This window comes from Pinus tabuliformis, chromosome 5_1 (genome assembly GCF_031772625.1).
Source record: "Pinus tabuliformis cultivar Carrire ecotype Pingquan chromosome 5_1, CPIR1, whole genome shotgun sequence".
Taxonomy (NCBI): domain Eukaryota; kingdom Viridiplantae; phylum Streptophyta; class Pinopsida; order Pinales; family Pinaceae; genus Pinus; species Pinus tabuliformis.
Window position 1 is genome coordinate 532,349,117 of NC_142305.1, and position 25,367 is coordinate 532,374,483.

At 39.7% G+C, this 25,367-nt stretch overlaps 1 protein-coding gene across 3 annotated transcripts in view; it reads right to left on the bottom strand.

The window, feature by feature from the left end:
• LOC149165890 (uncharacterized) overlaps positions 1-25,367 on the bottom strand; it is a 125,581-nt gene that overhangs the window by 75,737 nt on the left and 24,477 nt on the right. For 2 of the 3 annotated variants that reach the window (XR_016260793.1, XR_016260794.1), the window contains exon 1: positions 11,385-12,088. The exons of the other annotated variant lie outside the window; for it this stretch is intronic. The gene's annotated coding sequence lies outside the window, so the exon portion shown is untranslated. Of the gene's footprint in view, positions 1-11,384; positions 12,089-25,367 lie in introns of those variants that run through there. 3 annotated transcript variants of the gene reach the window in all.

Below are 25,367 nucleotides of genomic sequence, written 5' to 3' on the forward strand. Positions count from 1 at the left end.
AACTGATCAATCCTGTCCTCACAGGAGAACACATCAATCCAGGCCGCCATGGAGAAAACATCAATCCATGCCTCACAGGAGAACACATCAATCCTGCTACAATCGCCATGGAGAACGCATCAATCCAGGGCTCACAGGAGAACACATCAATCCTGCTACACAGAAGAGCGAATCATCCTGTTCCACAAGAGAGCGAATCATCTTGTCCCACAAGAGAGCGAGTCATCTTGTTCCAGTGCGCACCACCAAGGGAGGGTGTATCACCTTATGGTCATATGTTGCTCCAGTAAGAACCGCAAGCCCTCAGAGCTCAATGTATGCAACATGCAGGATCCTTGTACAACGGTTTCTTCACGACTCCAAGTCGTTTGGGAAAATCACAGATTAGATCTTTCCTCGGGGCTTTGACAAGGTGTATCGACCTGTACATCATCTTAATGTGATGGAGCCTCCTTGCTCATCGACTTACCATATCCCAGATGATGTCTATCTGCTGAAGCAATCGAAGAATACAGGATTCCTCAATAATCGAATCCCCCTTTGGTTGTTACAGAGAATCAAAATGGTATGTGTTCAAACAACTCACTGAAGAGCTTCCCCAACTAGGCAGCTTCATACGAGATCATACTCGTAGATATGTATCCGGTCTCGGTGGTGCTTATGGCCACTGACTTCTGCTTCTTGCTCATCAATTATATCGAAGCAGAATCCAAAGAGAAACAACACTAAAAAGTGCTCCAGTGATCCTCCACACTACCTGCCTAATCAGCATTCGAATAATCATGTAGTTTCATATTTTCGGTAGTGTATCTCAATCCATTAGTAATTGTGCCATGAAGATATCTTAGAAGATTCTTGGCATCAATGCAGTGAGGCTCAACCAAATATGAGCTCACAGTGCTAACTGCAAAACATATGTTCAGATGGAGGTTCACCAAGAACATCAACGCGAATGAGTTTTTGAAACTCAGAGGCATTTCCCAAATCTAGTCCGACATCACTACCATATAACTTCTAAAAGTTAAGATCCTCGAGGTAGTCACAGGCTTGTAGTCCATCATACCAAATCTTTCCAATATCTTTACCACATATTTTCCTTGAGATAGGAAATTTTCCCTTGGCTTCTACCACACTTCAAGTCTTGGTCCTTCATTTCAAATTCAGAAGCCAACTCCCTCTTACATTTGTGAATGAGAGGGTTTGCACCTGTTAGAAAGAGGTCATCCACATACATCACCAGTATGAGAGGCTTGTCATCTTCAACCTTAAAGTAAAGGTTAGGATCGGCTTCACTCCTAGAGAATCCCAGCTTCCTCAAGTAGCTATCGATCCTCTCATACCATGCTTGGGGTGCTTGCTTCAGCCCATAGAGAGCCTTCTTCAACCTGCATACATGAGATTTTCAATCATAAATCTCAAATCTTCGGGTTGCTCCACGTAGACGTCTTCTTTGATCGAGCCGTGTAAGAACGCAGTCTTGACATCCATCTGATGTAGGTTCCATCCTTGTGAAGCGACAAGGGCTATGATCGAACAGATGGTCATATATCTGGCAACAGGTGCAAATATCACATCATAGTCTATACCTTCCTTCTGGGAGAAACCATGAGCAACAAAACGATCCTTATACCTTTCCGTACTTCCATCTGCTGCATGCTTTATCATGTAAAGCCATTTGGAAGTAACAACTGTCTTGTCCTAAGGTCTGGGAACTACTTCCTAGACATCATTCTTCATGATAGACTCATATTCTTTAGTCATAGCATCCTTCCATATTTGATGCTTGATGGTGTCTGAGAATGATGAAGGCTTATTTTGTATGATCGTGCTCATGATGGTCAGGTATCCCTTGATACCTATTAGGTTTCTTACTTTCACAAAAGGTTTCTCGGGGTGCAGCATGTCCTTCAGCATCATCAAGAAGCCCCCTAAGCCATGAAGGCCTCTTCCTAGAAGAGGAAGGCTCATGTGGAGGAGGATCAATCGGATCCATGGGTTCTTCTACATCAGGCATTGATTCATCATCCTTTTCTTTCGGTTCCCTGGTGTCGACTTCTTGAGAGCTCCTCAAAGTCGGAAGATTGTTCACCTTGCTAAGAGCCATATCTTCGTCAAAGGTGACATCATGACTAATTACGACTTCCCTTTGACCGGCTACATAGATTCTATAGCCTTTATTATTTTCACCATAGCCCACAAAAATTCTCTTCTTTCTAGATGCACCCAATTTATTTCTTTTCTCTTTCGGCACATGAAAATATACAGGGCTTCCAAAAATTCTAAAATGAGAAACATCAGGTTTCTTACCAGTGAACTTTTCTTCAGGAGTCTTGGAACCCAATGCTTGATGAGGGCATCGATTTTGTACATATACGGCAGTGTTTGTAGTTTCAGCCCATAGAAACTTCGGAAGTCTTTGATCATGTAGCATGGCCCGGACAGCTTCCACAATCATGCGGTTCTTCCTTCCCGCCACACCATTCTGCTCAGGAGTATGTGGTGTAGTAGTCTCCCTCTTAATGCCAGCCTCAGATATGCCTGAGTGAACCAACTGTAATATATCGGAGGTCTTGCTTTGGCTTGAGGGGAACGATCCCCTTTTCAGCTTTCCTTCGGCACATCCCGGACATACACCTTCTTTCTCTACTTGGAATTCGGGCATCCCTGTTACCATCTATCTTACATTGGGTAGAGCTTTGTAATGAAGGTGGGAAAACCTCTGATGCCAAAGTTCGAACTGAAGAGTTGTGTCACAAGACATGACACCTAGCGGACTTCCATCAACCTGATATAACACTAAACCCAAGAGTAAAGGCATCTTTAACATTATTTTTCCATATACATACCTTGCCATTGCTGAAGGTTACCTTGTAGCCTTTGTCTTCCATTGCCGAGATGGACACTAGGTTCTTTTTGAGGTCAGGTGCATTTAATACATCCTGGACTTTCTAGCCTTCTTCAATGGTTGTCCTCTTCCTCGATCCCCAGCTCTTCCTCTTACCTTTGCTGTTGAATTTGTCATTCCTTTGACTTGCCATCAGACGGATTTTGATCATTGTCCCGGTGTGAGTCCTTTCTATCAGGGCACTCCCTTGTATAGTGACCTGCTTTTCGCAGATGTAACATCGTCCTTTTTCTCCACCCTTAGGTCTAGCCTTTCCTTTTGATTTAGTCCCGAAATTATTTCTTTTCTTAGCATGAGAAGAAAAGGCAAAAGGAGGACCTTTAGGCATGGGCATTTCTTGCACTTCTTCCCTTGTTTCTTCTTGAATGCATCTAGCCATTAATTCCTTGAAACCAGGAATTACATTATTGTTCAGAAGAGTAGTCCTGAACACGTACCATTCGGATGGTAATCCTCCAAGAGTCATGAGTGCCATTCCCCTATCAGTGATAGCCTCCCCAATAGATAGGAGATCGTTCCTGATTTCGGTGATCCTTAAGAAGTATGCTTGCATACTCTCATCTTTACCCTTCTTAATTTCCTTCAGCTTATTTCTAAGAAACAAAACTTGATTTGCATCATTTACTTTAAATAAACTCACCAGTCTATCGTAGACTTCCTTGGAGGTGTCCAGTTTAGAGATGTAGGCCACCAAGTGCTTGTCGATAAAGTCCTGGATGATCTTCTTTGTCTTGACTTCTCCATTTTTCCATTTGTTCCAGGCAGCAGCGGATGCATTTGATGGAGGCTCAACAATATTGCCTCTCAGATGATCCAACACTCATTGATTCTCAAGGGTCAGATTGATAGACATCTTTCCTCCGTGATAGTCAACTTTCTCACGGAGCTTGTCTTCGACAGGAAAGAGTGTTGAGGACCCCATAGTTCTTTTAGAATAGCCTTGCCAATTTTCTCTTCGATGATTGCTCTTGCTCTTGCTCGGGCTTTGTCTTCACCTCAGCTCTGATACCATGTTAAGTTATGGTATGTTCTATGCTTATAACAATTTACTTCTTTTTCTTATTATATTTCATAGATTAGCAATCACGTGTACATAAAGTAAAGTGCAGATAGAACATTAAACGATCGACAGAAAACAAGCCAAGACAAGAGACACAAGATGTGGTGGCTAGCCAGGGACAAACCCCACAATGTGTGGGGAAACCCTTTGATCAAATCTTCTTTTATCTTCAATAATTCAGCAGAGAGAAATAGTACAATAAATCTGAGTTATACCAGCGGTAGCAAACCCTAGATCAGCAGCATCAGCATTAGCGGCTTCATTTTTATTTTTTTCTGAATTGGTCTACTCCTATATTGATACAAAAATATGATTACAGAGAGGCAGATGCCTCGAGAGTTCTAGCCCAAGAGATGGCATTCTTACAAAAGACGCTTGATGTACTGACTAGAGGACCTGCATAGTGACTTACTTCAGGACTTGAAGTTTCTGAAAACATTAGACTCAGTACCATGACAGTGACCAAAATCTGACCCAGACATTGACCAAAAACTAACCTGTAAACAGCAAGCCCCTAAACAGAGACCAACATACAAGAGAATGCCGCCCACACAGGGGAAACCGACAAGTAAAAGTTGAAAGAGACCTGATTCTGGGAGCTTAAAAACATGAAAAACTATGTATCCGGAGGGGATTGAGCGTCTTCCTTCAGCAACTGACCAAAACCAAAAGGCGCGGACCTGTTCAATCTTCATGCGAGGTTGTTGGCTGTTCTTCAACAATTCGGCACCCAAATTGGTCTGGGTCTTCAAACTCAGAGGGATGGCCCTCTATACCTGAAGGACCGCCTCCTGCTGGTGCGCTCGGGCCGGCGTGTGTAGTCGAATTCAGAATTGCCGAGCCACCTGTATCTCTGCGCTGAGAAACGTTCTGGTCTGCCATCCGAGGTTCCAGAGGAGCCCCAGGACTGACCTCCCCCGAACCCACAGCATCCTCACACATCTCGACGGTGACTGACACGATGAAGGATGAATTTCCTAGAGTACAGGGGAAGCGGAAGCGAGCTGTGTGCGAGTGTGAGTGGTGAGAGCAAACTTCTGTTATGACTTGCCCTCTTCCCCTGCCCCTGCCACTTCTGGTTGCAGGATATCTATTACAGCAGAACTCCGAAGCCTCAGACGAGGGGTCCGAGGTTGTGGAGGAAGGCTGGCGGGAGACACGGCCTCGAGAGCTGCCTCGTCTGCAACCCATCCTGGTGCGCTCTCTGGGCATTTTAAAGTGAGCAGAACAAACAACCGGAGAGGGAATGGCGAGGTGGCTACAGAGGAAGATGCACACCGGATGAATAGGAGCCTGAACGCACTGATAACTGTCAGCACCTTGAGCCAGAGCCCGACAGTGCCCTGTTCTGTTTTGAGAGCGAGGAGCTGCCACCTTGCTGAACCTGAAGGAGCGCGGAGGGGAAACAGGAATGAAGACCAGGCCGAGCGCCATTGCAAATAAATCAAAATCAAGGGAGGGCAGCGTTAATGCTGCATTTAATATGTTTGTGTGAAACCATAACTCCTGCCTCCTGCGAATCCATCTGGCGGCTATGAGTGGCCACGCGCCCACCCTCCACGCCACCTTCGTACCACTATCCGGACTACTCACCCGCATCCGGGAAGCATTAGCGGCTTCATTATCAAACTAGGGCAGACGATATCTCACAAACCGACCGTCGGATTGACTTCATTCCACCACCAAAAATTGTGGCTTTCAGAGGAGGTTCAAATGAACCTACAACGCAGTTCCAAAGAGGAGATCTTCTAGGCCACGCAGGTCAATCTTTACTTTTGCAGTTGCAGCTTCAGTTTCAGCAGTTTCCGGCTTCAAACTAGGGCAATCGATATCTTGCAAACCGTTCGTCGAATTGACTTCATTCCACCACCAAAAGTTGCGGCGTTTAGAGGAGGTTCAAATGAACCTACAGCGCAGTTCCAAAGAGGAGATCTTCTAGGCCACGCAAGTTAATCTTTGGATCTGCAGTTGCAGCGTCAGGTTCAACAGCTTCCGGCTTCACATGTGTGAGAGATAGACCCATTTCTGCGCAGTAGAGAAGAGACTCATTTCTGCGCAGTAGAGAGAGAGATGTGATGAGAAGAGTGAGTGTAAATGAGGAAAAGTCCTCTTATATTTATACACAACGTTGGTGTTTGAATAGATGCGACTGTTGGGCTTCTGATCCTACATGAGTTGTAGGTCAGTGTGATAATAATTCCATAATCAAAATAAATTCATATCTCCATAAATACTTATCGGAATCGGATGATCTTTATATCAATCCTACACCTCTCGACGAGAGGAATCTAATAAAAATATTATAAGCCATGAATAAGATGGCCCACATGAAGTTTTGCCCTGGTTGCCAATTTTAACATAAGGTCTTCTGACTTGTGCCTTAGCCAATGAAGGCCTCAAATTGTCCTCATGAGTTAGACTTCAGATAGAATGAGTTATCTCCAGTTTAGTGGAATAATCATCAAGTTAACATGCATAGATTTGAAGTTTCAATTAAGAGGAGTCTTCATCAATTTGACTATTGAACGAGGTGGCAGTTAGCAGTTCAATCAAAGAGAGTTAGTCTTCAATCTTTATTGAAGGAAGAGCGAGTTAGATCTCCAGTGTAAGTAGTTGCAGAGTTTCATGGAAATTTAAAAATAAATCTTGATCCATCTTTTTTATTGCCTCTATAGATGTGGATAGCGGAAGCATTGGTAGGGAGCAAACATAAAATTTAGCGAATAAGGATGTTTATCAAAATGCAGCAACCAATACACCTTAGTTTGATGTGAAACATTCTAGTATAAAAAGTTTTCTTTTCTTTTCTTTTTTAATTTTGATTACTTTGTTAATATAATATAAATTGATTTTTTTTGTTTACCTACTAAGATTTGAGCCTTGAATCACATGGTTTAAACAATAGTTCATAATACAACACAAGGGTCACCAATTGAGATGTCCTTATGCACTATAAATTGATATTGTTTTTAAAAAAGAGAATGACTTAATTTGTTTTTTAATATCCCAAGTCGTAATGAAGGTTAAAATCTAAATTGAAATTCTTTCCCTTTCTTGTCTCTTTTTTTGGTTTCTCCCCCTGAGGTTTGCACTTTTTTTTTTCCAAGAGCAAAGGAAATGAAAATTAATTAAGAATAATAATCATTAATTCATTCATTTATTTATCTTTTTATTTTTATATTTTTAATTAGTTAATAAAAGTACATTTATATCTACTATCTAGGAAACAAAAAATAGACAACTACAATCTAGGAAAAAAAAATAATTAGAATACATTCAAATTTAATTCATAATTATTCAAAAAATTATATATATATATTTGTTTTTTAATACAAATTTCATTTATACCTAGATAACTATAGCAAGATAATTAATTTATAAATAAATAGTATATATATTTGACTTAAATAATTTAATATTATTCACTTAGCTTAATTAGTGTTAGCAAGATAATTAATTTATAAATAAATAGTATATCTATTTGACTTAAATAATTTAATATTATTCACTTAGCTTAATTAGTGTTTCATTTGATTAAAAAATAAAAAAAATTGACTTATAAGGGTCGTATTGGTTATTTTTATAATTATAAACATATAATTGTAAATAAGCTTAGGACATAAACATGTTTCATTTATACCAAGATAATTAATTTATAACTAAATAATATATCTATTTAATATTATTTGACTCGATTATCTCAATATTATTATTTTTTACATTTAATTCATTTGACTTAATTATTATTTTAAAAAAAATTGACTTATAAGGGTCAAGTTGGTTGTTTATAATTATATGTTTATAATTATATACTATATTTGATTTATTATTTTATTATTAATTATTAACAAATAATAATAATTTGTCCCATTTTTCCTATCCAATCAAAAATAGCCATTTTTTTAGTTGTTTCTCCTATAGCCGTTAAAAAATAGTTGTTTTTTAGTTGTTTCCCCTATAGCTATTACATGGTCCTGGCTCCTTATTTAACTTGAAGCTATGATCTGATTGTTCATCTTGTCTTGATGATGAACCACACTGGTTGGTTCAAAACGCGTCGGCCTCATTCTACCAATGTGATTTCTTCCGAAAATGTCTTCAAATATAATTTTGGCTGTGCTTTTCAAAACGTTTCTCACTGAAATAGTTAACATAAAATATTAATTTAAATTCAATATGGCATTTTTAATAGTATCAAATTCTACATCAAAATAAAGAATATGGATTATTAAGATAGTTGTATAAAAATAAAATGATATATCTTTTTTGTTTTTATTATAGTATCTTTTTTTCCCCTCGGAAAAATCATAATTTTCATTGATATATAAGAAAATTACATATTGTAGATGCAATTGCATATGCTGTATGGTGAGGTTGTTTGCCTATCAAAAATAGAATGTATCAAAAAGAATCTTTGATTCTCCACGCAGGGAGAAACTTGTCTACTGTGTTGTTTAAAGAGGTCAAAAAACTCCTCGTAGGGAATATTGTTATCTGTCTTATATATACATCTAAATAATCGAAATATACATTTGTACTGATAAATAAAACAAAAACTATAAACATGTAAATCAGGCCCCTCAGGGCCAGTTATGTTGTGTAATCCATATATGGACGGTGGTAGTATTGATATTGTTCACTGTCCCTTTGCTCCTGTATCATCCATGTACCACGAGACCGGTTCGCAACTTCCTTGGATAGTTGATCGGCAATCTAGTTGCATTCCCTATAGATATGGCGACAAACAAAATGATCAAAATGTGCAATGAATCTGTGTGCCTCTTCCAAAATAGGTCTTAGAGAATATGCATGACAGATTGATGTGTTGTTTATCCAGTTGATAACATTCTTGGAGTCCCCAAAGATTTGTATATTTCTGCAATGTTTCTCCATGGCAAAGTGTAGGAGATGTCTAAGAGTGATCAACTCAGAATAATTATTGGTGCCCCTTCCCAGACCCATTTGGATTTTAAAGCAGTGTGAGGTTGAGAGGTATAGGATAGCACCCCCCCCCCCCCCCACAACATGCATCATGTGTAGATCCATCGAAATACGCCCAGGGGTGGTCTCGGTTGATGGCCTCGAGGACAATGTTCCATCGTCAGGGATAGAGTTATAGGTGGCCAGTATTCGAGCAGAGATGGAGAGCCAATGAGGAATGGTATTATGGAAGATGTAACGGTTTCGTGTTATCCATATCGCCCAATAGAGGAGGAGGGGTAGGTTCCTAGCCTTATTCGGCGCAGCGGATGTCCACCATGATATTCATGCACCCAAGACAGAGGTGGCCTGCCATTGACAGTGTATATTGATGGCTCGAAGGGTGGTGTTCCAGAGGTCCACAGTGACCGAGCAGGTAAGGAAGAGGTGGTCGATAGATTCTGTGTTGTTCTTGCATATGTAGCACCAGGAGGGACCATAAAGAGCTCTCTTTTTCAGGTTGTCCCCCGTCAGGGCCTTGTTTTTTAGTACCGTCCACTTAAACAGTCTCATTCTGGGGGGCGCCTTAAGTTTCCACAGATGTTGCCACCAGTGTTCACCAGTGTTCCACAGTGGGTGGTCGATGGTTGGCAGTGACACAGAGGTATCCTTCCTTTGTAGAGTATGTGCCGTTTTTTGCATGGGCCCATATGATCTCATATTCTCTCTCTGTGATCCTAATATGCAATTCAGTTAATGCAGTAATGTATTTCCCCCCAGTGATGATGCCAAATCTGTGGGAGATGTAGACCATGAGCAGTCTTCCATGCCTGTTGAAAAATGGTGTAGTTCTTTGGATCTGCAATGTGGTTAATATTAACGATAGATGTATTATTGAGTAGGTGCATCAATTCCTGTGGGAGCCTGTGTGAGTTGCCACTTCTGATCTAGGGATCTAGTCCAATGCGCACCCTTGAGCCAGATTGTATTTTCCAAGTGATCCCATCTCGGATGAGGGGCAAGGAATTTATTACTGCTTTCCATATGATAGATATCCCAGAGTTATTCCAGTTAGGTCGTCTAATCCAGTCCATCATATTGTGGGGATATACACATTTCGAGTATGCCACCCTTGTCCATAAGCTGCATGTAGTGACCAGTTGCCATCCTAACTTAGGAGCCAGTGCAGTAGAGAAATCATCCAGTGTTTTAATTCCCCAACCCCTTTTTATTATAATATCATATCATCTATATATAACATAAAATATATTAAATTTGATATAATATTATATAAAATTGAAATTATAAAATTATAAATCTAAAATAAATTTATATATATATATATATATAATTACTATTAAAATAGTAGTTATTGAATATATATGGGGAAGTTTAAACTCAACATAAAATTTTAAATCGTATCAAACTCTAATTTTAAATCGTATCAAACTCTAATAAGTTATTGTGCAACATCAAGATAGAGGAAAAAACTAATTACTAATTAGTTGCAGAAAAAGAAATATATATTTATATTTGATAGTTCAGCATTAAAAAAAAAATTATATTTTCAATTTTCAATTTCATTCTAACCTCCTATCATATATTTATATTAATAATATTAATATTAATATAATATTATTAATTTATATCAATAATATTAATATCGATATAATATTAATAATTTATATTAATAATATTTATATCAACATTTTATACAAAATTAAAAATTTAATATAAATTAAATTATATATATATATATAACTAACATTATTCTAAAAAATTCAAATAATATTTTTTATTATTTTTTAATCAAATTATAATGTTAATGATAAATTACATGATACCATATATTAGAGCAATATAAATCTATCCTAAATCATTTTTACATGTCATTTGTTTTTTCATTTTCCTTCTAATTTTTTTTCTTCAGTACAATCCCTACAGTTATCAGGTATAAGGTTGTTCTTTTCCTTCCCATTCTAATTCTGTTTGAAACAAGTTTTTTAACACATCCTGGATTTGTGTATATAAAAGTGGGTGGAGCCAGGGAGCACTGTTGCTATTGAGATAGCAACAATATAATGCAGAAAGATAGGCTCCAAAAGCTTTAAGACATAGAAAGGAACGAAGCATGAACAACTGAAGAATACAACAAATCCACCAAGAAAGTGATCACTTCACAGGGAAAGTAGTTATAATTTCTTGCGAGCCAATCAACTATGAACCGTCAAGAAATCTTATGTATGCCAAATTTGGATTTTCTTACTAATCTTCTTCGCATTTAGCCTATACTAGCTATGTTCTTTATCCGTGTTACAAGTAAGAACTGACAAAGAATGCATAACTTTATATTCCAGGTATTAGCTACGCCTTTCAACAAAACGTAGACAGTAGATCCAAAGAATCTCAACCTTATTTGCAGAGAAAAGATTGTAGCCATAAGATTAAGAAACCGTAGATTGAAAATACTTGTGTCCCATCATAAATGTGAGATCATACCTGGAAAGCTTGTGGATTCGGCTGTAAAGAAAAATGATCACCCGACTCCCATAGCTTTCGGAAAGGCCCAATAAATATTTTTCAAATTTCAAATCAGACTTATCTGAGATACTCTGGCCATATAAACAGAGCCCATTTGCAGATCTGGGTATTTTCCCGATAGGAATTTTGCAAACCCTTGCGAGCCCTGATCCATATTTTTTATTGCCTCTACAAATTACCATGGAAGAAATTGGTGTGGACAAATTAGCACGAATGTGGATAGCGGAAGGGTTGGTAAAGAGCGAACAGACAAGTTATTGAATAAGAAAACCCCTCAAAATGCTAGATCTGAAGCATTCTAACAACAATCTAGATTTACGCAGTTGGTGAGGGTTTGGTTCTACGCCTACATATCTTCTTAGGATGAGGGTTGAGCGCAAGGTTTTAGGGAAAGGGTTTAGGCTTTTTATGCCTATGCCTCTCCAATACATGTGGCATTGGCCGTTACCGAACCCTTCGATATCCACATCTGTACAGTTTGAACACAACAATTTATTCATAATATAAGAAAGCAGCCCTGGACTTGCCAGTTTCTTCATATTTCAATGAAGTAGTCCCCAGTTTGAGAGTAGGCAGAACAGCCTCTGCCAGTCGAGACAACAAGAAGCGGATCCGGAGTGAGAGCTTGCGAGAGGCTATAGTTATAGGACCCGTAAAATGGAATCCCTAAATACAGAACGCGTTCATTCAAGCGAGCGAGGTACGTGTTTTTTCTTGAACCGTGGGATTCCGCGTTTGAAAAAAGCTACTTTATTCCATGTTTATCCAACTTTTCGTGAGTGGTTAACACGTCCGCGCTGAAAAAGTAAGATATTCGATTCTGCCATTTCATTTTTATTTTTATTTTTATTTTGTAAGGTCCGGAGATGCTTTTTATTTTCATTAAAATATAAGCAATTTACATCCACATATAAATAGTTAGGTGGCCTCAACTTGTCTAAAAGGAAATCAAGTTGTTGGCCACTTAAAGGCATGATAAGTCATCTCGTGGCAAAAAATAATAAGTCTTTCTACCCAAATTATATAGGTTTGTATATCTTTATCTTGTCCAAACACTATTTGCCAATGAACATATAAAACGTCATTCTAAAAATTAAAAGTTACTCACACATATACTAATTAAAATTGAAACCATCTAGTAGCTTACTTTTCTCCCTCGGCAAATGCAGATTCTACTAGGGTCGGGTCCTTAACATTGGAACCCAACGGTACTGTTTGCGAAAGAAGGCAAGGAAGGTGATCCTCAATTCGACATAGGCGTCCATCTTGTTTTTGTAGTTGGAACTGAAGTTTCTGGAAACCCTGCTTATAGTTGGGGAAGTCTTGTACCGTTGTCGCCATATTCATTGAAATCTGCTCCAGGGCCTTGCCTAGGAGACCTTTTATGGTCCAATACAAATATAAAGTCTGTTTGAACTGGGTAACTCGCCCGCGGGTATGCCAGGGGTCTGGCACCATCGCCTGCTAGTTCTCCATCTCAATATTCGTCGAGTCCGTCTCGTGGTTCAGATCAGCTTCCCACTCCATAACTAAATGCCTAATTTCCTCGTTGGTCCCTTCACAATAAGCAATGGCCGCATCGTTTATGATGTTGGCTATCGGTTTGCGGCGCCTTGCTTTGTCCCCTGAGGAGCTAGGTTGTTCCTCTTGTGCAGTCACCTAAGTTCTCCTGCCACAGCCCCTAGCATTCGTAGCCCGTGCCATTGCTTCAAGCTCACAGTGCCCAGTGAAAAGATGGGTGTGGTGAGTTGCCTGTACAGGTGGTAGCCCGAGCCCAGAAGCCTTTCGCTTCTAGGTGACCCTACCTCCCCGCACATTTGCCATGGGAGAACGAAACAACAATTGTCGTGATAAAAAACGTTGAACCTTTGTCGATCTTATCCCATACACCTCATCCTTGTTGTCCATCCCACATAAGAATTCATCTTCCACACCCCATAACCAATTTTCATAGTAGCTAGAAGAAGAATCTCAAACACCACCATGACCCACAACATTAGTATAATCCCCAAACCTAGACCGTTGTAGACCTTCGACTGTAACCCCGCGGAAACTTCAACAGAGGCCAGGGGCACGGGACTTAGTGAGGACTTTGGTCCCCAAGGTTTTAGGTTCAAGTCCTTCCTAGGTGAACAATGTAATTATATGTAATATAGACTGCTGATAGCAGTATGAGTCAGGACTTTGGTCCCAAGGTTTTAGGTTCAAGTCCTTCCTAGGTGAACGATGTAAACAATGTAATTGTACAAAAAAAACACAGATATTTGTATCATGTAATTAGAGCTCAACCATGACATTATAAGGAAATTGAGATAGTGAGAATCAAGTGGTTAAGGTAATCTACGGAATTAAAGGGGTTTTATTATGATTAATAGGTTGGTTATGTGTTTCTTACCAAAGTATGCCAACTACGAGTTGTTAAATTGGTAAACTGAGGTATTGATGTAATCTTTATTAAGTTTAAGTTTCATCAACAATATGTGATCTATACATGGTTGTAGATATTTATTGTATAGTTCATCAAATAATATTTGTGAAAACAGATTGAAATTTATACTATGAAGGGTAAATTTCTTTTAGATTTCAGATTTGTTATTAATGTTTTGTTGTTTATGCATGTCATAAATAATATGCAATAAATAAAGAATAAGGAAATATAATCCCTCACAAACCACAATGAACACCAAGATATGTTATGGGAAACATTTCCATGAGAAAATGTAGTTGGAAGGTGAGGCTACTCTACTCTCTTTTGTCTAGAATGGATATCATGCATGTATAAAGAAGACAACACTCTTTATGAAATTCCCTGAGACCTTTGGCCCATGGGCTCCTACAGAACACAAAACCTCTTTGTTATGCTTTCCCTTTATCTACACTAACTACTTTGCTCTATTATAGAACAAAATGCAAGCAAAAGAATGGAAGTCATTTTCCTCCTAGTGCCCTGATTATAACACAACTCAATAGCCAACTAGGGCCAAGGGATAAATTTGAGTCATTCAACCCTCAAGATGAGTTACAATTCAACTCTTCTAGAGTCTTCTTGATAGTCCCCATGTGGCTAGCCCCTTTTCCATGAGTAACGAGGATTGATGTGGCATCCTCTTGAATTATTGTGGTCAAATACAATAGGTCAAATTCTGGGAGGCATAACTTTTGCATTTGAACCTGATTGATGTGATTATTGCATCGTTGGAAATTTCTTCGAGTGTAGAACAACATTACAAATCCCAATGCTTAAGCGGGAAAATTTTACCCAAAAAAAACATCATTTAAGCCCTCAACTGAAAATTTTCAGACCCCAATTCTCTAAATAAAGTCTCGCCAATAAAATTGCTCCTATAAGCTAATTCCTTTAATTTTTGAAAACATCGAGACAAATGACAAATTATGTAGTGAAACAATCCAAATCAACATAGTATAATATTTTTTAATATACTCTAAAATTTGTGATATTATATAACTTCTAAATATGATATAATAAGGTTTTTGGTTGAAGTAACTTGGACTAACATGTCGTTGTAATAGGTTAAAATATATATACACACTATGTATATACATAGTGCATGTATATTCACATATTTTATTTACAAGGCATGACATTGATTGAGAATATTTTTTTTCAAAAACATGTAGATGGGTAGAATGATAGCATAGATGGCTAATGTACACTCAAGTAGATTGAAACTTATCAAGGGCAATTAAGATGGGTAGTTGGGGGAGATTGGGTATTAGGGACTATTCTGCTTTTGAGTTGCCTTTATAAATATCGATTAGGAAGTGAGCTCAATCCATCTTTATTTCAATGCCAGGCCCAATGGTGGAATTGCATCACTAAAACAAGGGAGGCTGCATCATAGCTAGTCCCTGCCTTTTGCTGGGAGAGCCCTAAGTGTCGAACAACTCAGCCATATAATAAACGACAAAGGCAATCAGCGAAAGCTTTTCGCTATATAATAAACGACAAAGGCAATCAGCGAAAGCCAGATTTATATCATCGTTGACCCACCAACATGAGCAAAGGTATAGATTGGAAGGCTAGCTCTCTGAACTTCCTGTAATCACTAACTTTCTACTCCTATGAATGATTATAGAGAAGTCTTTTCAGTTCTTTCTTTGTAAGGTGTACAAGAAAACTTGGTCTGTCCACTATGGAAGGTATAGATATTTCATGAAAGGTGACTGTGGTTGAAGGCATTTTCGACTTCACTTACTTTGAAATTGTCGGGAAACCCTGAATCCAACAAGTTGTCTAGTTTTGCCACTACAAAATCAGACTTAAAGTGCTTTGGCTTAAGTTAGTAAAATATAGAATTGAAATGCGCTAGTCTTCAGTTTGATCTTTAGTTCAAGTGACCTTCCCTCAGTTTGGTCTTTAGTTCAAGTGACCTTCCCTTGCTAGCCAGCCATTGATTGCATTGCCATTGCCAGTTAGCCAACCAGAAAGAGTCCAAAAGAACAAGGACAACAGTTTCAGATGAATAATTTGCGGTTTATACTCCCAAGATCCAAGAATCACCTGATGACCAAAGAAGTGATGACCCATGCCATCCATTTTGTATCATCATTTTACCCGCCATGTATTAATATATAGATCTAAAAGGAGGAGTTGTCTCTCGTACTGGATATGATAGTGATTTGGATGAGACCCTCGGATGCCTGAAAATCGAGCTAGATTGGTACTGAAACTTGGTCATTTCTCTAGATTCAGATCCTCCGAAAACAACAGGTTTTTTGAGCAATTCACATGCCATGTAAGAACTGTTTAGTCCTAGGAAAGAGGCATTGCCGATAGCACTAGTGTTTTCAGGCTTGTTGAGCAATTCGAATGCCATGTAAGAACTGTACCCTGCTCTAACGAGGAAGCAAAAGATTGATTTGGGACCAATTTGTCTCTTCAAGGACAGGGAGTTATAAAATCTAAGAAACAGAACACCTGAAAACACCTCCTTCAGTGAGAGTAGGGTCACAGTTTCATATGAATAATTTGTTGATACATTAATCCATCTATCCACTCCGGGTTTACACCCTCAAGATCTAAGAATCACAGGGCTTCAGTTTTGGTAGTTCAAATGCTTGGGAAAAGAAAAACGATTCTTCAAGAAACACAGAAAATGTCAAGCTGATGACCAAAGAAGTGACGACCCATGCTGGATATGCTAGTGAGATGCCTGAAAATCGAGCTAGAATCTCTGTCATTCTCGTTCGTGGGGTGATATGACCTGAGCGAATGAAGTTGCATTTTCATTAGTGTTGAAGATTGGTACTGAAAATTTGAGTATGGTGAAAGCAACATTTGAAAGGATACAACTCAATATAAAAGCAACTTACGAATGTAGGTAGTTGATTGCCACTAAACATGCTCCACTCTAACCAGTCGGGCAATTACATAAACACGACCAAAAGGAAATGGTTTCCACTTTATATAGAAAATGTGAAATTTGCACCTACGTATCTCATTCTCATCAAAGTAATTTAACAAAAATCCGTAGCTGATATTTACAGAGTAAACCTGAACTACCATCCTATTTCACCTATAGCAGGGCTAGTAGTAGTACCAGCCCTGAACTCATAAATGGAAGAGAAGAGCTAGCCCAGGCTTCCATGTACTTGTCCAAAAACATCTAGAGTTGCTAACGTTGTTGGGTAGGATGCTAACTTAACATTCCAAACTAGTTCTAGACACCAGACCTTTTCCTTCCTCCATTAGAAGTTGCATTGTTGGAGGTCCTTGAGCCTTTGGAGTCATGTCGGAGGTAGAAAGTGATCCAGGATGATATTTCCAAGGGCACCGCAATTCCACCTGTGGAAATCACTATGAGATAGCACCGCTTCCACTTGTTCGCAGGTCTCAGAAACTCAAATCCTTCGAACATGTTCAGTATGCTTGAAACAGAGACTGTATAACCAAGGCTGTGACGACATATATTCCAATACTTCCAAAACTTTTCTCTTTTCTTCAGCCTCAGAAACAGTGCAAATACCTGCACGCCAAATTTCCAAAAGGAGATCAGTAACAAACTCTCAAACTAATAAGTAGTTAAAGATAAAGAAAATGGTTAAAGAACCAGCAGGTCACTCTTGCTGTCCAACCAGGTACATTATAGTTGTGGCCTTGGCCTTCTGTTTAACATCCCTTCAGTCATGATGGTTGTGATGTACACTTACACTAGCATAGTTCACTCATCTAAAACAGATTTTGATATGCAGCTTGAAGTTACTTATCTTGAATTTCAATATGTGGTACATTGGCCAATTTATGTTACCAGGAACAAAAAACAGAATGGTAAATAGGAATGGCAAGAGAAAGGGCTCGAGGGTTTTGAGTGATAAGAAAGGTCAATCCCCTCCTAGCATATAAAATTGATTGGTAATGTATTAGCAATAAGTAGTGTCAAGATGCGAATAGGAACTAGAATGAGAAATGGGTTTATTGGGCAGGTTGTTGATATGCATCTTTCAATGTACCTCAAATGCACACCCAAAAATACCAATGATGAAACCCCTGTCCCTACTGCAATAATTAGAAAAAGATCGGGAGAGAGTAAGTTCTGAATGCAAAAATTGCAATTCCGACACTTTAATGCTGGCTATACATAAGTGGCCCAACCAGCCACAGGTAGAGCATAGCCCACAGATAGACAAAATGCATGAAGATAGACCTTTCAATTTAAAGTTCAGCGTAATCAAATAGAATCTTTCTCGACAAATGTCCTAAAAGTAACCCTCAACACATAAAAATTTCATCAATGTAATAGGCACCAAATCCTAGTTCATCACATACTAGAATTCACGTTTAATTTCAGCCTCAAGGAGCATAGCATATATTCACTTCATAGTCTCACTAAGCTACTAATCTTGAATACTCTGATTTATCAGAGCCTTCATGTTTTGAACTCATTTGTGTTGATCATTTAATTGATCCAAAATTTGTATAAATTGTATGAGCGCCCGTTTTATCCCCTTTCACATGCTTCAGTACAAGAATGATGGAGAGTGTGGATAAGGTTATTCATCTACAGCCTTGATTATATGGATGTAACAAAATTCCTCCAAATTCACACCATGGTAATTTTAGGCTTCTGCAATTAATTCTTGTAAATCTGGTTTCGATACCCTGAAATGCAACAACAAATCCATTATGCTCTTTTTTTCTCCTTGCAAGTTAGTGTTCCTCCAAATTAACTATATTCTCTGACAAGCATATTGCCCTCATAAAGCAAGTTTGTTATTTACTTACAGTAGCATCTTGCATATTATACTTGGCCAATAATTCATAGGGACGTTGAGTTGCATCATACGCCTCTAATTGAAACAACTCCCATGTCTTCTGCTTTAAGAATTAACTTGAAATCCCTTATATATAAACTTTCTTGATTTAATTTGTTATTTAAAATAATCTACGAACTTATGAGCTTCTACTAACATATTGTTCTCTTGTTTTACAGAAAACACTATGATGTGGGAGTTGCACATATGATGTCAGATTGACAGATTGTGAGCATCATCAACTACAAAACAAGTAATCAGAAATTGAAAACCTAAAACTTTTGAGTTGCAATCAAAATAAGAAGTTTTTTTTTCTCTGTAAAAACTAATTCTATTAAGAGGAAATATTGTACAATAAGAAGTTACATCCAAGAGAGGCAAGAACACAGGCTGCCGGTAAGGATATGCTATCCACCTCGGCCCCTAAACGAAGAAGAGAAGAGAGCTGAACTGAGCAAGGGAGAAACAAGAAGAACAGAAGAGCGAGAACAAAACAGAGGATTCTACCCAACATGTGTAGAATCAACTATTCGGCATTTTTTCCCTTTCTTTTTCCCAACTTTGACCCAATCAGGGGGAGACTGATGAACCGGCATGATTTGCAAACTGAGCTGAGCTGTCGGGGAAGGCTCCTTGTCTGAATCCGAGGTGGAGGATTCATGAATTCTTTTCTGAGAGATTGATGGGACGGATAAATCCTTAGGATCAGTCGAAGGCGGATCCTGAGCTGGCTTCGCTTCCATTCCTTCCACTTCCTCTTCCTCTTCATCCGAGCTGAAATCAAAGTCATCCATGGGGGGAGGATCATGAGGCTTCCAGCTTTTGGATTTCTGCTTAGGCTTTACTTTCTTCTTTTGGGCCGCCATCGTGGGACAAGAACTCTGAAGGTGCCCTGTGAGATGGCAGTTTCGGCAGCGAAAGGCTGTGTTCTCGTAATCCAAGTTCTGAGTCCAATGGAAGTCTCCGATTTTGAGATTGATCTGGTCAGGGAGACCTTTGCTTATATCTATTTCTGCACAGATTCTGGCAAAGGTGTATAGGCCCTTTTCCCCTCTAGAGACATTTGTGTCTAGAAAGCGTCCTAGAGAATTGCCGATCCCTTGGAATACAGCAAAATGCCATAGGTGTGCCGGGAGATTTGGAAGTCTGACCCAGATAGGGAGCTTGGTGATGATTGTTGTAGCGGGATCGAAATCTGGGAACCAGGGGGTGAGGAATAAACCTGCTGAGCCCCAGAACCATGGGCCTGCAGTTAAAGCTTTTTGGTAATCCACATCAAGAGCAAACACTACGATGAAGAAGCCCTTTGAGCATAACAGCACCTGGCAATCGTTGGTCCAGTTAGAGTGAAGCCATTGGTAGAGGTCTGCTGTGCGTGGCCATAGCCCATTGAACCTACAAATGATGGCGTGATCTGCAAGATTTTGGGTTAGCTCATCCAGCGTTGGGTGCATGATTTCGATGGAGGGGGTTTCCTCCAGTTTGTCCACCAGAAAGGGCTTGGGAGCCTGAGCTGGTGGAGCTGTTTTCTTAGGCATCTGAGCATGGACAACTTCTTTGTAAGAAAACGACTTAGCTGAGGATGACTGTCCTGCAACTCCCCCTCTCAGACGTAGGGTAAAAATAATGGATGCATTTCTCTTAATACTGTAAAAAGACAGGGGGAGATGATCCTCGAGTTGTTTACCTTCGTGGAGAAGTCGTTGAGCTGCAAAGGGTATACCCAGCTTGAGATCCAGAGCATGTTTGAGGTCCAGCACAAGATCCGACGAGCTCACCCACTGTAGCAGAGTTTTGCCAGAGATGAGCCTGATCAGGATTTGGAATGCTGCTTGATCCGTTTTCTGCTTTCCTCTGCAGATCTGGGATGAGAGGAATCTGGTGCATGCACTGCTTGCTGAGAGCCCAATCTGTGTCTGATTCTTTTTTCCCTTCGTCGCGCCATCTTTTTCAGGGCCTAGCTGAGCGCAGACGGTGGCTGAACATTGCAACCCGCGAAGGTTTCTCAAAGCCTCTTCAGAAAAACCATTCTGCGTGTGGCTTGAGATCAGGGTCCTCCGTGAGACCAAATCTCTGTATTGCCTTTCGTCAAACACTTGCCGCGCATCCTCCTTGCTTCGGCATTTTGCATATTTTTTGAGACTAAGGTTTCCCGGAGAATTTTTTTCCTCCAATCCACACATCCTAGCATACCGCAGGGACGTGGATTGTTCCAGAGGAAAACATACATGTTCTATGACCCATCTCCCCGCCCATAAGCGGTTTGGGAGAGAGCGTAGGGTATCCACAGACTTTAAAAGCGATATCTCAAGCAGCTGTTGTTCCCCCTGTAACCAGAAGGCGTATCCATTCGTGCCGTCAGAAATGGTCCTGTGGGGTTCTTGGGAAGCACCTTCACTCGTTAAGCAAACCTGAAATAAATCGTGGATACCAAAATCTGCTCTTCCGCTGGAAATGACTTCTGTTGCCTCTGAGCTGAGCAGATCCAGAGTAGTGAACAGAGCCACATCGAAACCGGAGCCAGGGAATCCAAGCACGAAAGGGATGAGACTTGCCCGAGCTGCGCCGTCCAGGGAAACATTGGAACGCAGGGAGAACCTAGCCGAGCACGCCATTCTTCTCCGTAAGTTGTAATGAAATCTTTCAAAATAAGAAGTTGCATAAACTATCTTTGTACAATTAATTACTTGATGAAGCATTGAAAGGTACACTTAAAAAAGACAAATTGCATTCAACAGCCCATTAATAGTAAATAGTCTTCTCCACTAAAAGGATATAGAAACAAAAAGCAGGCTTGAATCACATTTAACAGCCCATGAAGAGCAAATAATCTCATCTCAGAAGAAATATATAGCAATAAAAACCTGGAAAAAATACCCAAGCAAGCTAAACGCTGAAAAAACAGACAACTCTTAAAGTTTCTTAATTTGCTTCAAGGGCAGCACTCTTCACTACCGAGTTTCGGAAAACCAATATCCCATTGTAATAAGTCTTCATTTTATCTTCTAATCGAGAATATATCTATGAATCTAATCGAGGTGAATCAGAAATGCAATCCTTGTGGTCTCGACCACCACCCATCTTTGTAATTGGGTTTCTCTCCACCTAATGGACTACAAAGAATCGAAATTTTGATATAAAAGAGGACTAAACATACCAAGTAATCCTGCATGGAACAATCTGACCAAATTCTCAGCCAGGGCAGTAATCATTTTTCTGAAATTGCATCATATCCCAACAAATTCCTTCAGAGATTCAGCCCTCTATATTCAAAATTATGAATTGCGTTCTTCCAAATTCACTACAGAATGCTTTAATTGACATAAAACTAGTACTCACGAGTGGAGAAATGAGATGAAATTTCATGAAAATGGGCTAAAATTCAATGTAACGGGCAAACGCAAACCGATTAGTTTCGCAAAAATCCCTGATCAGATGCAAAAAAACGTCAAGGTTTCGAATCCCACAAGCTGCACATAATTAAAATATTAAAGGGTACCTTGCTTTTTCTCTCAAACGAATAAATAAACAAAAACAGAAGGGCTGCAAGACACACCAGAGAGGAAACTGTGGCGTATGATGAAATCCCTTGCAGCTTTTAAACTCGATCAACTAAGAAATGACAGCACACCCTGAAATTTCAAATTTAAAATAAAGATAAGAAAATCAATCGATTTCAATAAGAATAAAAATGAAAATCGTAACATTTATCCACCTTGTGGGCCCTACATGAGGGCCATGTGCCTAACACCTCTCTCTCCATAGCATAACATGCAAGCTTACACGTCTGTCTCCTTAACATAGGATGCAAGCTCTAAAGCAGGCCACCTAAGGTTGCAAAAGCTAACATCTGTGAGCAGGCAGATTGAAACCCGAGCAGGAAGATTGAAACCCGAGAAGAGTTAAAATTGCAACGAAGAAATAAACAAAAACAGAAGCGCTGCAAGACACACCAGAGAGGAAACTGTGGCGTATGATGAAATCACTCGCAGCTTTTAAACTCGATCAATTGAGAAACGACAGTGCACCCTGAAATTTCAAATTTAAAATAAAGATAAGAAAATCAATTGATTTCAATAAGAATAAAAATGAAAATCGTAATATTTATCCACCTTGTGGACCTTACATGAGGACCATGTGCCTAACACCTCTCTCTCCATAGAATAACATGCAAGCTTACACGTTTGTCTCCTTAACATAGGATGAAAGCTCTAAAGCAGGCCACCTAAGGTTGCAAGAGCTAACATCTGTGAGCAGGCAGATTGAAACCCGAGCAGGAAGATTGAAACCGGAGAAGGGTTAAAATGGCGATATAACATGGATATAGCGTGATTCAAGATATGCTTGCATACAGTTACAGAACCCCCACTATCATCAGAAAATGTGAAAATCCCAGAAGGATGCTCTTGGGGAAGGCGGACTATCACTCTGTTTCAATGCTTAGAAATTTATCTGTCGTTGGGTGGATTTGATCCGCTTGCAGTCTGCTTATGATAATGCGTAGGGATGTGCATCTGCAAGTCTATTCTCAATTCCCCTATGGCAGGTAGAAATTGCATGGACAAGGTTTGAACGTGTTGCTATACTGGCACACTATGGGGGGTAGGAAGAATTTGCAAGTCTATTTGCCATATCTACGATTTCACATATGATACTTGCATCCATACATCGAACTTTTCCGCAGCCCCAGTAAGTGCAATCTTACTGCAACAATCCGAAGTTGATTTGGTTGGATGTTTTCCCCACTGCTCTGAAGTTCCTAGACGATCTCGCCATCATCCTGGGCAAGCAATTTCCAAGCCCCTGCCATAAGGCCATTTCCCAGTAGATGAACCTAGTCCTCGGTCAGATCTTCACTGGTGGTGCTGCAAAGCGTCATTCTACGCCCAGGTGGAAAGGGCTCTATCGCCTGCCCTGCCCTTATTCCGGTAACTATAAGTGTATGTGCCCTTCCCTTATTCCTGGTATGTGCCTGCCCTTTGTTCTCGCCCTTTGTTCTCGATATCAATATAAGTATAAGTATAATGGTAGCAGTGTCCGGTCTGCAAGTATTGGTAGCTTTTGCTAGGTGTCTCTATGTCTCTACCAGAACCACCACCAACCACAGAGCAAGCAGCAACAAAGCCAGTCCCAGATACAAAGCCATCCAGCCAACCAAAGCTAGTTACCCACCAGGGCTAGTATGCATCTATATATAGATGATAGATAGAGCAAAGCATACAGCACGGGCATAACGGAATGTAGTTGACTGAGTAGTTTCTTTTATTGATCCAATTGATTCTTCAGCAACAGAAGTGTATTCGGGTGGTTAAGCAGTCGATTAGGCTGCTAATAAGCAGTGAATTCCGTTGACCCAGCAACCGCTGAAGAAGCATCCCGCCCTGCTCAGTCGGCTAATGCCACTTGTTGCCTCCTGACCCGCCTGATAAGTGGAGATTGGTAGCAATGGATGGGAAAAGGACGCAAGCGCTGAATTGCTCAAGAAGAAATCATGGTTCTGGGTATCCAACTAGCAATATTTTGTCTCTGTTTTCATTCCTCATATTCATCCAGCAATCTCATGTATCTGTTTCTATTCCTGGTATTCAACCAGCAATCTCATGTCTCCTCCCTACCCTTTAGTTATCCCCTTCTTTTGCATATCCAGCCTTCTGATTCTTCGGCTTTTTGCATATCCAGCAGGGCAGCAGCATATCTAGCAGGGCAGCAGAAAGAGGAAACCAGGAAGTGAGGGCGCGAGGGAAGCAAAAGAGGAAAGGAACACCTGCACCATGCACCATGCATGCACACCTGCACCATGCATGGACACCTACATGCACACCTACACCACTTGCATGCACACCTACACCTGCCAGCCTGCAAATAAATGCTCAAACTAAAATGCCAACTTGCAAATATGCTCAAAGCCTCAAGCCTCAAACTATGCTCAAATTATGCTCAAACTAAAAACTAAAATGCTAGGCAAGATAGGCAAACTAATGTTAGCATTAATATCAACGGTTTGACGGCCATTAATAATGAACCGGGTAAAACAGAACAAACCTATGGTCCAGCCTCTTCTGCCTCTTCCAACCACTTCCGCCTCGAGAAGAGGCCAAATAAGATGGCAAACAAGGTTGCATTTAAAAAGTAAGGTTACTCCTGCAATGGCAAACAACTTTGCGTTTAAAAACTTTGGTTACCCCGCAATAATCCGCTTAAATTAATAACATAGCACCTTAAACTAATGCTATAGCATCGCATTTCAATTACTATAGTCCCTGGCCATTGCCAAATGGCAGGGACTAATAAATCTAAGCATCGAAGGCCAAGGAGTACAAGGCAATCTTTTTATGTTATTCATTCCTAAAGAATTGAAAGTAGCTTTACAATAAGATGATAAGTACGTATGAAAATGAGATAAATACTCCCCTAAAATTCCATACCACATAATATTGTAAACTAGAATTCCCAAATTGCAATGTTAGACTATATTGGGGACTTTGAATCCATCCAAAGTCAAATTCATTATTACATCAATGGATTATGTGATTTCAACTATTTTCATTTCATAAGATTTGAGGACCCATCCCATCATGTTGGACTTTAATGGGGGCTTTGAATCGAGTGAAAGTCAAATTCATTATTACATCAATGGATTATGTGATTTCAACTATTTTCATTTCACAA